The sequence below is a fragment of the Meleagris gallopavo genome, chromosome 15 (genome assembly GCF_000146605.3).
Source record: "Meleagris gallopavo isolate NT-WF06-2002-E0010 breed Aviagen turkey brand Nicholas breeding stock chromosome 15, Turkey_5.1, whole genome shotgun sequence".
Classification (NCBI taxonomy): domain Eukaryota; kingdom Metazoa; phylum Chordata; class Aves; order Galliformes; family Phasianidae; genus Meleagris; species Meleagris gallopavo.
This window is the reverse complement of record NC_015025.2, coordinates 165,688-183,616: the sequence shown is the minus strand read 5'-3', so window position 1 is coordinate 183,616 and position 17,929 is coordinate 165,688.

Here is a 17,929-nt window from a genome sequence, read left to right as displayed (position 1 = left end):
AAAAATGCTCCTTTTATTTGCAAAATTCATTAAGTTGTGCCCAGGGTTCCAATTGGAAAGTTATTCCTCCAAGGCTTTGAAACCAACTTCTAACATTCTGCCAACAGTTATTTGCTATTAACTTGTAGACGTCTGTTCTCATGCCAGCAATGTCATTTTAGTATAAATAGTTCTTTTCCCTCTTAAGGACTGGCTTTCTTCATAGTTCAGAAAGCAACCATATTTTTTTCTTAGGCTTTATTTGACTATGCTAAACAGATCAACCTCTTTTAGTCTTTTTTTCTAGGGTCATCTCTGTATTTGTCTGGTCATGCTAACATCCCTTCTCTGCATCTGCTCTTCCTTTGTGGAAGCTTATTTCTTGCAAATTTGTTCCCCAGACTATGTATATTTCCATAGGGCCTTCTACACAGTGATAGAAATATTTCCCTATCCAGAGGGTAGAAAATACATTGCCTGATACTTCTTGAGGCAGAAGTTACCTCCTCCATAGATGGAATATGTTGATTGATCTATCAGGTAAGTATTAATCGTAGTACTTCTTTGATGGTAAAATAGATGGGTAAATCTTCCAAAATGGTGTTTCTTGTGCCTAACTTCATCAATCTAAACATTTGATGATTGAACATTTGGAAGGCAAAGCCACCTGCTGAGAGCGACTCATCCTCTTAGTCTGAGTCATCTTTTCACTTAGTTTAGACATAATCTGTAGACAGTGCTCAGACTTGATGCACAACTTTTAAAAGATTGAAGTTAGGTGGAATGAATAGTGCCTTGTGGGAGTCTGCACTTTGGGTTCTTAGGTGTAATTCATTTCTGTGACAGGTGTCAAGTTGTTACTGCAGTTAATAATGTCGTATGGTTGTCTTCAGCAAATATTATTAGGTTTGCACAATATCCTGTAACATCATTAAACTTTTCAATGTTTTACTTTGGGCCCTGGAAGCCATCCCTGGATGTCAGCTAATACCACCAGCCCTTGAGGATTCCCTCTCCATTGTCCTCTTTGTAGGCTAATTCTGCTAGTCTCTAAAGAGCTATGCTGCTGGAGTTGGATCCAGTTCTATCGCTTGGCGTGTTGCAGTGTCTCTAGTTCTGCCCTTGCTACAGTTCTGTTGAATCTAGTTAGTCAGTCAAGACCATATGTAGGGTTCCTGATATTGATCAAGCTCCCCAGTCCCTCATAGCATTTACTGCATGATGGTAGCAACATTTCCATCTTGAAAGCAGAGTAAGGAACCAGTTGTCTCATACTTTGTGCCTATATAATGTCTCATGTGCTTACCAAATGATAGTAAGCTATTATTAACATCCATGACAATTATACAAGAGTAAAAATACCCTATTAAAAGCATTTAAAGCCACTGCCACTTAGTTTTCTTTGAATACTTTAATTTTATAGTCAGTTCTCCAGTGTCTGGAAGGTGGGACTTCCCAAGTAACCAAATAGTCTAAGTATTGTGGAGTATCTTAGACCATGCAGGTTGAGATGTTCATGACTGCATGAATCCAGCTCACAGCTAGGGCATTGTGTTGGCTGGACTGGTGCAGAGCTTGAGCTGAGCTAAGACAGCTCTGCTTGATGCATACTGGTGCTCCAATCCTCAGAAGCTGTGTTAGCTGAGAGCTACTTGCATGTAGTTGTATCCATGAATCCTGCTGGACCAAACTTTCTCAGTGCAAACTGAAGTTAGTTTTCCATATCAGCAACGTAGTTCACTTCTAGATCATAAAGGCTCTGCGTTACATCTAAGGCTTGTTGAAGGACTTGCTCTGCCTCTTGGTTGCTCCTCATTACTGTGCATGCTTGTGCAGCATCCTTGCTTGCTACTGGGAAAATCCTTTGCAGAAGGCAGTTCTGTAAACTATCAGTGCATACACTGGAAATGTGCCCATATAGAGAGGTCTCTGCTTGCAGAGGCTGAATATTTAGTTTTGACATATGAGGGAATAGCCTTTGAAAGAATTATTATGAACACAGTAGACTTGTAGTCCTGCTATGTCAGAGTACAGGGAAACAGTATCAAAATGTGTTATGACTGAGGTAGTTGAGGGACTTCCAGAAAACACACCTCTCCGTCAATTATCTTTGTTGCAGAATCATGATTTTCACAGTGTGGAAATTATTTCTGATTCATTGGGATTAAAAAGATTGAGATGATAAAAGGAATTTTGGTTAAGTGTGACTTGATGTGGACTGTCTTAAGAGCTGTCAGAAGTGTTAAAAAGGCAATCAGGCATTTGGGAATTAAGGGATTGGCAAGCCAAAAACTCAAAGACTTTTTGCGATCAGAGACATTTGGAGAATAAAAACAAATTCAACAAGCAGAAGATATATGTCAGAGAAAGAAGGTACATTAGAAAGAAAAAAAGGGAGTTTTAATTTCCAGTCTTCGAACAGTGTCTCTAAGGAACAATGATTTGTTTTTATTCTTTGGATTCTTTCTTTCTGAAGGAATGGTTTATTTATTTGTTCTAATTGGTTATTTCTTCTGTCCCTCCCTGGGCTCATTTCAGCCTGATGGATGTTTTCCCCCTGACACCTTGTTCAATGAAAGCCATCTTTTCTTTCTTGTTCTGAAAGAGCTGCCTCCTCAAAGTAAAACACCTTTGTATGATTGGTCTGCAAAATCAAAGTTTATGATGTTCATTTAAGAAACATGAGGCTCTTGGTTCCAAGAAGCACTGTGCTGTTCCTCATCCCTTGCCAATTCTTGTGCAGCAAGCAGAAGCTGAGCAAGGTAGTTTTACAGCTGAATGGGCTTAGCTGTTATGTGTATTGGGAATGTATTTTAAATAGCTGTTAGGCCCTGCTTTGTAGCCAGCAGTTATGTAGAGATTGGTGCAATATCCATATGTTTCAAGCAGTTTTCATTGCACGATGTTACATTCGCAGGGATGTGATCAGACTTATAATATTAGGGCATATAGCCTGATTTTCAGACTTCTCCTTTTGTAAGATCCCATGAATCTCTGTGCAAGAGAGATTAGAGTGACTGGAGAGAGTACAAAGAAGAGCCACTAAATTTGGGACTGGAATATCTCTTCAATAAATAAAGGCTGAGAGAGTGAGGACTCTTGTGGCCTGGAGAAGAAAAAGCAGAGAGATCTCATTTATGGAAAATGTCAGAAGAGATGGTGTAAGAAAGATGGAGCCAGGCTCTTTTCAGTGCTGCCTAGCGCCAAGACAAGAGACAATGGTCACAAAGTGAAACACAGAAGGTTCCCTTTGAACATCAGGAAGCACTTTTATGCTGTGAAAGTGGTGGCACTGGCATGGGTTGGCCAGAGAGGTTGTGAGATTCTCCTTCTTGGAGATGGTCAAAACCTGCCTGGATGCAGTCCTAAGAAGGATGCTCTGGATGGCCCTGCTTGAGCAGGGGTTGGACCAGATGGACCCCGAAGTCCCTTCCAACCTCAACCACTCTGATTCTGTGATGTTCTTAATGGAGGACTGTTCTGGGTGTGCTCTACTCTGAGGAGCTGTGTGATGATGAGGGACAAATGCTGCAGCTTCTGTGTTAGAGTGTATCCTTGAGCACCGTTCCTAATGGAAAAAAATAGTCTTGGGCAATTCTTAGGAGAGTGTATGGTGCTGTGCTGCATTGACTATGAGAGACAGTTTTCTTTTTCTGAATGGACGGAGATTAAAAAAAAAAAATATATATATATATAAATAATAGAAAATAATAATAATAGAAAATAATACACATTCAATTATATGTTTGATCAGGGATATCTTTTCTGTTTCTCATTTTCATTCAACATACCAAAGATAGCAAGAGCTCAAGACATTTGCCATGTGGTTAAGAGTAGAAGAACTATGGAATTTAAGGAGCTTTGTTCTGTAGGAAATAGAAAATCTGTGACTGCTGATAAACCATAGAAAAAGTGCTTTTTAGGGCAGTTGATGAGTTGAGTATTCAGTGACCCAATTTTATGAAGGAACATTGATTTTACGAAGAGCACCAGAAAGCTAAAGGTGCTGAAATGGAACTGATTTAACATTTTGTGTTGTAAACACAGATGACCTTTGCAGTGTTGCAGACTGAGGTGTTCATTCTTTTAAGGGATTTCAGATTTGCAGCCACAGTCCCATTGTATCATTCATTTTTCCATTATTCCTCCCACCTCCAGCCCCCTGAAATGGGGAGGTCTAGCCAAATTCGTTCAAATGATCAAATTCTGCTCTGTGTATCAACCTGCTATTTATCTCCTATAGTTTTAAATCATAAAAAAATCCATGATATTTCAGGGGTCATTAAAATGTGATGTATTAAATATATCTTCTTCAGTTTTCTTCTTTGTAGAACTGTATAGTGCAGTTATCATGCAGGATGGCCTTTATCAATTCTATCTATTTCTTCAAGAGGACCCTTTGTGTAATTTTTAAAATTTTTTTGTTTTTGTTTTGGACAGTCATGAAAAATCTGAAGATAATTCAACTCTAAAAATATTGCTTGGAAGGAAATCAAGTGTAAAAGAAAATAATGTCCTCCCTTCCAAACAAAAAGGAGATTATTGCAATCTTCTGTAGCTTTTAAGATCTGGTGAAGTAAAATCACCCTTTGTAAATGACTTGTCTAATCTGAGCTGTCAGTTGGAATGGTTTCAAAGGATTTGGGGTTGTTGGTTTTGAACTGCTATTTGCACTTTCATCTTTGTTTGTTTTAATTGTGTTATATATTTGTCAAAAGATTAGAATTAGTGGGTTCTTGTCTCCTCTTTTACAACATCCTGCTTCTCTACAAGGCATTCAATCTCTTTAATGCATCTCACCTTATTTGAAGAAGTACAAGAAAAATTAACTTGAGCTAATGCAGAACATGGAAAGATGCCAACTTGATCAGAGTCAGAGTGCGGGTGTAGAATGGAGATGTGCACTGAGGAATACTATATGAGTTCTTCATCTGGTGAAGCTTTTTACTGTTGCAATTATATATGTCAGGAAAGAGCTTTTCTTCATTCAGTCTGCTCAAAGTGGAACCAGATTATTCAGAATAAAATCAGAACTAAACATTGATATGAGAAATTCTCTCACAAAAATCCAAAGAACTGAAAAAGGCAAAGACATTAAATTTCAAAAAATGTTTACGTGTCGTTATTCCCTCTTAAGTGACACTGTGGAACAAATGTCAAGACAGAGCATAAGTAGCAGAAAAAGTAAGTTAAAATAGCTTCATATTTATATATATATATATTTTTCCCCTCTGAAAACACTGCCACACTTCATCTAATGTGTATTAAATAGATTGAATATAAATAAATCGCAGTCTGGGAGTAAGGGATTTTGGAGTGCTTTCTGGAAAATTTCCATATCTTATAGCTATTTAAAATGCATTAAAATACCAAACAAGTGTATATTACAGTATCTTATGATACATTTTGTCTTTCTATACTAAGGGCTTCCAGCCATCTTTACAGAGGCAGCAGAAATGTGCTATTTATCAGCTGTGATGCTGTACAATTAGTCTGTTCCAAATGTATGTTTGGTTGCTGCTAATGCACTGGTCTGGTTTGCTGGAAAGACTTTATTTGTAAAAGTGCTCTGTCTGAAAGATACACTTACTTTTATAAATAGTCTTCCGTCTCTTAATGTAATGCATTTGTAATGTAATATTAATTCTTCTAAAAGGAATGTTTTCTGAAATACTTTAACAGAGAGAGGCTGGACAGTAGTAATTATCATATATAACAGCACTTTGTGTTCAAGCTGAATTTGCTTCTAGTCCCACACCTTATTGTTTATATGGAGAATATTTTGCTCTAGGCAAAGTATCACACGTCATCTATGACTTCTGCAATGGATGGAAGGAGATTCAGAAGTATGAGAATGTGAGCAACTGATTACTTTTTATTAATATTCATTAAAACAATTTAAATGGTTGGATTTATGAACTTTTGTATTTACATCTCTCTCCATTAGTGAATGGATGAAAACCTTGCAGGCTTTCAGTCTGTTTGTACCACTGCTTACTATGGAAGCGGTTTGGTGCTATTCATTATAAAACCCTCTGGCCTCTTAGAAAGTTTAACTGAGCAGTTTGGTCATTCCTCAGGCTGAGGGTGGTGAAGAATATTCATTTTGCCTGCAATAAAAATGTGGCTAACCTTAAAAGGCTTGGCAAGGCATATTTGACTTGATATTTGTTGTGAAGTAGTCTCTGTCATGTTCAGTAGCTGTTGAGGTCTACTCAAGTTGGCTGAGTTATAAGCTTTTGAGAAATTCTTGTCCTCTGAACTTGGTAGACTCTTGAAAGAGTTGGAAAGCTCTTTCTTTCAAGTCCTGCCAACACAGAAGACTGTTTCAGCCAAGAGCTGGCAGGACCTTCCCATAATAGCATTGTATGATGGTGGCCCAGATGAGAATGAAAACTGAGAACAGGAGCACTGAGAGTAAAGGAAAAATAATGCCCATGCCAGGACCAGGATGCAGGGAAAGGGAGGATCCCTAATTTCAATGTAGAAACTGTAGAAATGCATTGCATGGAAGCAGACCAAGTGATCCCATGACCATACCCTGATGTCTTTTGAGTATCTTGAGATATGGAGACACCAGAGCCTCTCTGGGCAACCTTTGCTACTGTTTAGTTCCCTACACAGTTAAAAATAAATAAATAAATAAAATTTCCCTTATTCATAGGCAGAATTTATCTTAGAAAGAAATTACTTCAAAACTTCAGAGGTTTGTAAGTCCTATAGATCAGTTACCGCATAACGGACATTCATCAGTAGAAAGTGCAGTGTTACTTCTTGAAGAGATAGGCCACATGTATTTTCCTGTGGGGGACTGACTGTACAGTATCGCTAACAGCACATGGAAGGTGTAAAAGGAACTCATAATAGAGAAACAGACATGCCAGAAGTGTCAAAGTTCAGAATTAACTTAGTTAATTAACTTAGCTTAACTAAGTGATTCGGTGATGTAACGCTATAGTAATTAAACAAGTATCACAGTGGAATAAAATAGGCACAGTGGAATAAAATAGGCCATTTAGTAGCTCAGAAACCCAGTAACTACTTCCTTTTGATATTTTTACCTTGAATGGAGGTACTTTGTTTCCATCAAGACAGAAAACTATAAAGGTTTTTGTATTGCAGCAGTACAAAACCCAGAAAATAACCTACCAGTACTTGGCTGAGTCCTTAGTGTGGGTAGTTTTATGTTCTTGAATGAAGAACTGAAAAGGAGCTGAAAGTCTTTTAATGAGAATGCAATGTCAAGATTCCTCTGTGTTTATTCAGCAAGAGGATAACTATGGTGTCAAGTTTTCTGGACTAAGGATCTCAAGAATGGGAACATTGACAGGGCTGTGTCTCCTTGTTTTTTCAAACCTTTCTTTGGCTCTTTCTATGTTTGACACCACAATGACATTGTCTGCTGTTGTAGGAACAAGTAGACGCAATACGAGGCTTCCATCAGTAGTATATATATATTTTTTTTCCATTATTTTTTATAAACTATACGAAATGCGTAAGGCAAGTCTGCATTAATATTCCAGAACTAGATAGTTCTAGGCACCAGATATAGTCTAACTTTTAGAAGAATATTTTATTATGTAAACCACTTTGAACTATTCAGTACAGACCCTTGTGCTCAAGGAAGGAAATACTGAACTCTTCCTAAAGCTGAAACGTAAGTAGTTCAGTGTCACTGACATTATAAGAATCCTGAAAAGAAGGTGGAAAACAGATATGCTTTGTGTACTTAAACAGTTTTTCCCTTCAGCACCCATTACAAACAATAAATTATACATATGTGTATGTAACTTCTTTCTTGAGAATATCCGCACGTCCTCTGCAGTACTGCTGTAAGCCAGTCAGTAGTCACTTGAGCCCAGTGGCTCAAGTGCTGCCATTTTAAGAACCAATTAAGACACTTGCTAGAAATCATGAAGCCCTTGATCTAACACTGAATAGAACCCAATCCTCGTGAATTTATGCTTTTATGGCACAATCAGCTGTTTCTGTTACTGTCTTAGAATCATAGAATAGAATCATAGAATATTTTTATTTGGAAGGGACGCATGAAGGTCATCTAGTCCAGCTCCCCAGCAACTAACAGGGATACACACAAATAGGTGAGGCTGCTCAGAGCCCATCCAGCCTGACCTTGAGTGTTTCCAGGGACAGGGCACCACTTCTCCAGGCACCCTGTGCTCGTGCTTCACCACCCTTATAGTGAAAAACTTCTTCCTTATTTCTATTCTGAATCTTTCCTCTTTTAGTTTGAAACCATTTCCCCTCATCCTATCGCAACACAACCTGCTAGGGTCTGTCCCTGTCTTTCTTATAGCCTCCCTTTTTATACTGAAAGGCTTCAATTGGGTCTCCTGAAGCTTCCTCTTCTCCGGCCTGCACAGCCCCAGCTCTCAGCCTGTCCTCACAGGGAGGTGTTCCATCCCTTGGATCTTTTTTGTGGCCCTCCTCTGGACTCACTTCAACAGCTCCATGTCTTTCATGTGCTGAGCACTCCCCATCTGGATGTAGCACTCCAGATGAGGTCTCAGCGCAGAGCAGAGGGGCAGACCTCCACCCTTGCCCTGCTGGCCACGCTGCTTTGGATGCAGACCAGGGTATGGTTTTCTCTCTGGATTCCAGGGGCACATGCTGGCTCATGTCCAGCTGCCATCCAGCAGTACCCCCAGTCCTTTTTGACAGGGCTGCACTCTATCCTGTCATCCTCCAACTTCTACTGACAGTGGCGGTTGCCATGACCCAGGTACTAGACCTTGCACTTGGACATACTGAACCTCTTAGTGTTCTCCTGAGCCCACTGCTCAGCCTGTCTAGGCCCCTCTGAATGGCATCCCGTCCATTGGATGTGTTGACCACACCACATAGCTTGCTTTTGTCTTGCCTTATTTTCAAAACCCCCAAACTCAGTTCCAGGGAATTTTATCCTCTTCTTGGTATTGCATGAGAGATACTGCTTTTCATCCCTTCCTTTGAGCTTCTGTTCATCATCTGTCTTCCACTTACTTGCATCTTCTCTTTCCTTTGCATCTCGTTCTAAAGTCTCAATCTCAGATGCTCTTATTTGCTGCATCAGAGGTGATCTTGTTGCAGCAGTGAATCTGAACAGAGCTGTCTCAGCATTTCTGAAGCTTGCTACAGGCCTTGATCTGGGCAGCTCTGGTCAGCAACTTTCTGACATCTTCTTAATAACTTGATTGCTGTTTCTCCTAGATCTGTAAGCCCATACAACATCATGCTATCGAGTTCTTAGCTAATTTTGTCTGTGATATTATAGTTCTTGTATTTTCCATGGTCCGTTCACCACTGCCTCTTTCTCTTCATTTTTTGGATCTTCTTGTCTCAGTATTTTGTCTCACCACCCTAGAATGTCTTTGGTGAAATTTTTGAACTTCACGTTTATCTTGTTTTTCTCATCAGTGTATTTTAAGACTCCAGTTCTCCTCTCCATTTTCTTGACACCTTACCTCAGGTCATTTTGTTGCTCTTCATTCATTTGAATGAAATCTCACCTAGGGTGCTCTGTAGCAAATAATGTTTGCTCTTCCTGTTGGTCCTTTTGTGTTTTCCTTGAGTGCTTTCACTTGTGCACACACTCGTATTCATACCTCAGTCATACTAATCTTAGTCATTTCTTTTAGTAAAATTTCTGCATCCAGCATAAAATATAAATATAATATAAATAAATATTATATAAATAATATATAAATATCATAAACGAGAACAGGTAAAATCAGAAGGATTACAGAAAGGAAAAGCTCAGATTAGTTACAGGTAATGAACTCAAAATATTGATACAATCTTTGTAAGAAATGATAAAGCAAAATTGTTGCTGGGCTTATGTACAGGACTATTGGCAGATGATCTTTGGCATGTTATCAGATTCTGCTTGTAAGTGCCCAGTTAGAATCCAATTGATGTTCTGTTTTGATAAACTTATTAAGGGCAAAATGTGATAGAGATTGTAAAGGTGGAGTAGAGAGCACAAAATGGCTGGAACTTAGAATACAAGTGAAGAGGAGAAAAAAGAACCAACTTCTGCATGGCTGTTCAGGGAGAAGGTGGGGGCAAGGAAGACATGAGATCTCAGAGTGCTTCAGGATGCCAAAGAGAAACAAAAATGTAGAACAAAGTCATTGGCCAAGAGTGTAAGCCAGGGTCAGAAGCTGTTCCTGGTTCTGCTGAATAAGAAAATCAATGGCTTTTGTCCTGAGGTGAGATAATATCAGCAGAATCTGCAGTAAAAACATTGTGCTCATTGTGGATGTGGTTATACAATAAAAATAGCCCAAGCGCAACACAGTTTAGGCAAATGTGCTGGGGGTTTTTTTTGTGTTGCTTTTTTTTTTCCCCTAATAGGATTTGAAATAAAATCTTCTAAGCTCAGAAATGCCTGCTGAGAATTTAGCAAACAAAAATGAAATATTTTCCTGCCCTACTTTCCCTGCTCAGCCATTCCTGGGCAGACATGAAATACAGAAAGCTGCGAAACAGCAGCCATTGGATTACTGATCTCATAAAACTCCTCACAGAGTCAGTATGTTTTATGGGGCTGGTGCTGCAATGTGCTCCTGCCTCTTTTATGGCTCTCAGCTGCTGTGTAAAATAGCTAAGGGGTTTATATTTTTTGTTGATGTACAGAAGACCGTAGCATGTCTATCAGAACTGCAAGCCAAGACCTGCAGCTCCAGCCACAAGGCTGATGGAATGAAGGGTTATTGGTTACTTAGCTGTGTTGCTGGGCAAAGTCTTCCCCATTGGTGCTAAAAGTTGGGTAGACTCCTGTGATGGAGGCTTTCCCCCATCATTTTATCACAGAGTGAAGTTACTTCCTTCTCACCATATGGAGAATTACCCTAAAAATGGCTAATGCTGAGGAAGCTGTGAAAGGCTGGAACCAAACATGCAGAACTGAAACATCTACCTCATATGTGGCTCTTATGTCATAGCAGATATGCTAAATACTGCTTGTATACAGGCTGTGTTTGTTGTAGGGAGCTCTAGAAGTCCTGAGCAACACTTTGGTTTTCCTTTGGTTGTTCATCCATTCTGCAGCAAAGAAGTGACTGATTCCTAGCTGGTTCTACCTGCTGCTGCTTGAAGGCAATACTGCATTGGTGGCTGAGGCTTTAGCTGCAGAGAGTGGAGGGACTGTGTTTGAGTGCTATATCCAGGGCTGGAGGTGTTGATTTGCCCCATTTTTATGCTTTAGAAGACATAACACTCATGATTTCTTTTCCTGGTTGATACAAGTTGCAGCTTGATAGGACCCTTAATGGATAACCTTGTTGTTTGTTTAGATAATGGCAAGGATCTGCATCTCTGTTGTAGAATAGATAAGAGAGCTTCTGCAAGACTTTGTATTGGATAGATAAGGGAGATTCCTGAGACTTTGTATAGATGAGGAAGGTTTCATGAGTCTTTGTATGGAATATGTATGTGCCTCAGAGGTCTCTGAGTTACGCAATCCACACAACCAACGCTGCTATTGAAGAATGCCTACTTTCTAACACTGCAACTTGAGTCTTAGAGAGTTTCTTGATTGACGACCGCTTTATGGTAAAATGGTAGATTTGATACTGGCTTGTTCTGACATCAAGAAAACAGCTATTACGTGGATAATCCTAAAATGCAGCCCTGAAAAAGAAGGTCATTCTGACACTTTTAGATTCTGCTGAAGTATAATTTTTTCTATTAATTTTAATTTAATCTATTAATTAAATTGCTGACATTTAGGGCAGCTCTGTAGCGCTCAGCATGGTAGGATATGGAGTCTGATTTAAAATGGAGGGAATATGTCCTTCGTCGTTTCAGTGCTGCTTTACATGCTTAGTTTCAGGAGGAATTTGTACCTTGCTGCTGTGTAAGAACCTCATAGAAGCTTGGAACAGATGCTTGTAGCTTGGTGCTAAGCTCCATGCAGCTTTGAGGTGGAGGTGTGCCAGAGAGGACAGATGTGTCACTCTCAGCTGCTCCATGAAATTTGAGCAATGTGAAAAATGCTTAATTGTTACCATTGGATAATCCATTTTCACATTGTGCACGTTACTTCTCAGGTCTTGGTCTGTTTGGAGTGGCTGCAGATGGCATCTTGAATGCATACTGGAATGCATTCCTGTACAGAAAATGAGCACAAACCATTTAAGCCATGTTTAAGTTGTCAGGTTGGGACTTAGGTCTGTTTGGCTAAGAAAATACACTTGGTATTTGCAGCCCAGTGGAACAAGTTAATGCATGCTTCAACTAGTGTTGGTATATATATGTATATATAATTTGTTTATTTCTGTTTTCCTTATTTAACCAGGAGAAGGTATGTTATATTTTAGGTAACCTGAAGAAGTATTTATGATCGTTTAAGGAGGCACATAGAAGATGGTTGCAGTGAAAGTATCTTTCAATATCAAAAGCACAAGTCAACTGTCATGTGCAAGTAGTGATCTTGCTACTCAGTAGTTAGCAGAGTAACTCTGCTAAGGGAGGGAGGTCTTCATTTTGGTGTTTGTGTGTGTGCTGCTTTGAATTCAGTATGATTACCCAGATACGAGGCTCAATAAATTGAACATCCAAAGTAAAGCTTTGGATACACTTTTTATGTCTTGAATTTATCCTTTCTAATTTGATATATTTTTGCAGAATAATGGAATTTATGGAGATACTATTAGGAAATGCAGCAAATTTGGAAAAGTCATTAGGAGAGCAGTAGGCCAAGAACTGAAAGTGCAATTGAAGGAGATGGAATTGACATTTGAAAAAGCAAAATCTGATCTAGCACAAGATGTACAGTTTATAGTTAGGGCATTGACAGTCAATACTTCTGACATGCTCAAAGACAAACTTAGGTCAACATTAAAACAGTGTGAAAACCAACCTACCTGATTGCCAGTTCCTTTTCAGATCCAAATGAGGACATTTCAGATTTTAGGTGATTAACTACTAAGAGACACTTAAACAGGGAGCAGAAATAAATTTAATAGATATAACTCACTCTGTGTCTTTAAAGGAGTGAACACACAGCATTTAGCTACTCATATAGTCTTCTATAATGCAAACTTGAACTTTTTGCTAGTAAATGAGAAGCACTGACAGGCTGTGAAGAAAGTGCTGTCAGTCTTTTTCAGCAGTGAATAAGGTGACTGACTGTTCCTCATATTACTCCTTCCCTGTATTTTTGATTCTCACTCTCTATTTTTACACCTAGTTCTCAATTTCCATTGGGTCAATGCTGCTGTTTGGTGCTTAGCTTCTCACTTTATCTGAAGTGTGTAGACAAAAATTAAGGGAAAAGGAGACATCAGCATCCCTTATCAGCATTGTTTTGGAACACCGTCAATTTCTCATATATCCAGAAGGACAAACTTAAAAATCTTAGGAAGCTGAGGAAGAAAAAATAAGGAGAATCAACATAAAGAGAGGAGAATATTTTCTGGAAAGAGACAAGATTACTACTGTCACTAGTAATATGAAAAAGAAAACAAAAAGTATGGAACAAATATTCAAGAAGGAGAATAGATTGATAGGAAAACACAGAAGAGAGGGATGGGTTTAAGTACCAGTCTGTAAACATGAAGACAACACTGAGAGTTTTAGAACTGCCAGTCCATCTTGGATGAGTTAGCAGAGCTAAGGAGTCAGCAGTAGAGACTTGAACTCAATGGTCATGTATAAAAAAAAAGGATTTAAAACAGTTGAGTCCCATTCTTTAAATATTTGTAAATGTTAATAATGATAATATCTGGAAGAAATTTTTTTGTGGAGTAGAAGATGTCTTAGAACCAGATGGCTTGAAATGAAAAATCATAGTATGTATGGAAGACCGACAAAGATGGTAGCAGAGATTGGAAAGAAACATAGTATAGATAAAGAAAAGCACAAACCAACTTTACGGTGGTGGAAATTATTCTGTCCACATCCAAGTTGTTAATGTCCTTTCATTTAGAATGGCACAGTATGTGACAATTATTGTCAATAAGTTATTGGAAGGATTTGTAGTTATCAGAAGAAATATTGCAGACGACAAACAGGATGAGTCAGAGAGAGAGCCATCCTTACATGTTAGACTACAAGTCAGAAATAATTAACTGAAGACCTTGAGAAGCAAAGAAACGCATTTTGTTTGTGTACTTCTTATCTGTATTTTGTCTGTGGCTTGTCTAAATTCAGGTTTACAACACAGATTCTTTTTTTCTATACCCCAACTCACCACTTTTTCTTTACATGCAATTTTCTACAAATAGTGTCAAGTATGCTACTGGAAAGAAATTGTGACCTAAATACAAGCAGGATTTTTTTATTTTTTTATTTTTTATTTTTGGCTGTTTAGCAACCTTGGTTCCCATAACAGCAATGTTTTAAATAGGCTGGCTTCAGATGTATGTGATACGAAAAAAAATCTCACCAGTTATTTGTACCAATGGTGAAAAATGAATTTATGGGAGGATATGAAAAAACAGAGTAAATCCAGTTGAACAATTTGCCACAGTACCTATTCCAAACAAAGGGGAGGCAAGCTGCATGTAGAACAATCACTAATCAGCAAAGAATTCAAATGCAGAATATGACTGGAAGGAAGGAGCAGAGAAGTTGGATGTAGAAACGAGAAGTTTACATTGCTTCAGGGAGGCACTTTGAAGTGTATTTGGGAAGAGGGAGAATCCCACATCCTCAAAAAATCCCATACTGAGAATGAAGACCAGATTCAGTGGTTCAACTGCAGGGCTTTGTTTAAAGGGTTGATTGGTGGCTCTGTTCTTACTGCAGAACCCACTTGCTCATATTTTGGGATCTCTGAGCTCATGTAGCTTAGTGGAGACTGATGAAAGCTCATCAGATCCTTTTCACTCCTGCTTTTACATTGCCTAATCATCCTACGTGCCATTTTCCTGACCAGATAGTACTTGAGACATAAGGATTCTCCAGAAACAATGGAAAGCCCTCTACACTGTCTTCTTCAGAGAAGATGTGCATGAGGGTGGGGGACACAACTGAAGTGAGTTCCAGAATCCCAAGGGAACAAATTGAAACAGGGGGTTGGACTGAAGTACTAGTGTGTATCCCTTCACATGAACAAGATCTTCCCAGAGGTGTTGAGAGTACTCACGGGCTAGAAGAAAGCACCTTTCTGGAAAAACTGTCTGTGGGAGTAATTCCCTTACTGTTTGTGAGCATTGTTTTCCCCTGTGGTTGATGTAATTGGCCTTGTGACTGATGGCTGTGCCTTTACTCTTGACTTGATTTAATTCTAAGCAAAGCAGACAAACCATAAGCACCACATGCAAGTAGGCACATGAAGAGAAAATCTAGGGTTTTCTACAGAATGACATAGCTTATCTTTTTGTTAATGGCTGATCTGTGTGGATTATCTAGACTTGTCTCTATACTTTTTGCACACTGCTTTGTCTGAAGGCAGGAGTTGTGTATGCCAAGAACACTGTGTAGCTACTTAAGTAATCTCTTGTTGCCAAAGAGTACGTGCCGAGAAAACTGTATGCAAAAATCTAGAGCCTCATCCTCAGATCTGTGTCTTCCCACAAGTTCAGAAAGGAGCTGCGTCACAACATTGAGTCATTGCATGTCATGTTTTAGGGATTTGCTTTACTGAAGTTGACGTTATTTGCAGAGAAGCAAAATGTCTTTTCAGGTGTCAAAATTCCTTGCTGTTCTTCAGTTAACACGGCATATGGTCACACATTCCTATTTTCTGACATCTCTTTACTTTTGCTTTGTAAGGGACTCAGAAATAGCCAGAGGAAGGAAGGACTATTTGGTGAATTAAAGAGAACAGATATGTTGCAGCTCAAGCAAATTTAGGTGATTTTAGTTATGTTGCTGTATGAAATTATTTCTGGTACAGGTGTGATTTGAAATAGGTGAACTTTTAAGGCCCTCAATAAGCGCAGAACTGTATTCATTTCTAATTCTATCACTCCCAGGAGAAATATCTGTGCAGAAATATTTCTGTGACATTGTGTTATGCTGCTACTAATTCTGGCGTATCTATATATAGTAAGATTTCAAGAAAGACTTGCATAGGAATGTGGTGACTTTCTACATTGAAACAGTTATACTACTACAGATGCATATCAGTGTATTACTACTTTACAATATAACTTATAGCTACTATCATATAACTTAATTGATTTCTGAACATCTTGGTAAAATCAGTGCATTTTTCTGTGCTTCCATATGTTTGTACTCACATCAGAGGACTGATACAATTTAATTTAACCAAGAAAAATGTAGTGATGCAATTTTTGTCAGAGTCAGTGAAGCCCAACAGACGTGAGTATGCAGATACTGCATGCAGGTTGTATCCTATCACTTCAGGAGCTGTCAGGATTGTCAGCAAATGGATATTTGGCCTAGAGTGTTCTATCAGCTGGTTTTTGCTGCAGGGACAGACTCTGATGTTCTCTCTTCCGTGAACTGTTCTGAAGTCCTGGGAACACTCTTATATAGTGATTTTTAAGGTATTTCAGAATTTGGAGTTTTATGAAATTTCAAGAAGTTTCTGGAAAGCAAAACTCCAGGTTTCGAAGTCCGAGTACAGCTGAAACTGAAATTTTGTTTCTGTGTTTCTTTTATTGTCTTTTGCTGTACAAATCAATATTACTACAGACCAAACCCCGAGGTGTTTTCTCTATGGGAGTTTTTTCCTGAATTAAACCCCAACGTCTGCAGGACTGACTCAGCATTCCCACCAAAGCTAGTGGGAATACCTAAAATTGTTGTGGCCATTGATGAATGCTATGTAGATTCAAAATAACTCAGGGGAAACTGAATCAGAATAGAGGTTTCAGTGTATCATTCAAAAACTGTATGGTCAGCCTGAATGATGTAAAGCAAGTATTTTCAGAAAGACTGCTACATTTGTACAATGCTAGTGTGTATCAGCCAAGCTACATTATTAATCTGTTTTGATTTTATTCATTCTTTAAGACTTAGAAAAATTCCAGAAGCCAGACAATCCCAGGAATTAAATTTTTGAAATTAGGAGAAAAATGTTGTAGGAACTTGACGTTGAGATTTCAAAACACATTTGAAGGAAATTTATAGTTTTGTTATGTATATGTTATCTTTGTTCAGTTTTACATTCTGCAGTACTTTACAAAACTTGAGGTGTGCATAGTGCTAGCTGTTCACAAAGGGGTAGGTTCTCTGGAGGTGCTTAAGGAAAGGGTTGGTGTAGTACTGAGGGACATGGTTCAGTGGGCACTATGGGTGATTGGCAGACAGTTGGACTGGATGATCTTAGAGGTCTTTTCCAACCTTAATCATTCTACGGTTCTATGAAATGAGCCTAGGTAGCATGCGAGTAGGGATGGGTAATATTTAAGCATTCACCAGCTGTCACTTGGTGAGGTACTCAGCTGGAATGCGCTAGAAGGGAACCTCAGTATGTATCAGAAGTAAATCACTGGGGCCTAGGAGCAATGAGAAAGGGAAACTTGCCTGCAGAGGTGGGCTTTGTCTTCCCACTGCCACTTATCATGGGCATTGTTCGTTTTTGAGAAAATCCCTACCATTCTATTCCTTAAATCAGTGCCTAAGATGTTGCCTTTTATCCTGTCTTTTGGTGTGATGCATGTTTGTTAAAGGTCTTTGTACCTGTATGCTTGGGAGATGTAGGGCAGAGGTGCTCCTTAACCTGACTGGATGAGCCAATATTGAGTTGTCTGGAAAACTGAGGTTGTATCTGTTCTGTTTCATATGCTGACAGTGAGCTGTTTTGACACACAGCCACATAATCCACATGTACTGCAGATTCAGAAATTTCAAAATAGAAAACAAACTAACAAAAAAAAAAAAAACAACAAAACCCAACACCAAAAAAAGAAAATTTGGGCTTCTAATCAGTTAGTTTGTTCTATCAGGGCATTTTGTTCTCAATCTTTGAACTTTGTGATCTTGAAGGTGGATAGCTAGACAAAAAATTGGAAGCTTTTTTTTTCTTCTT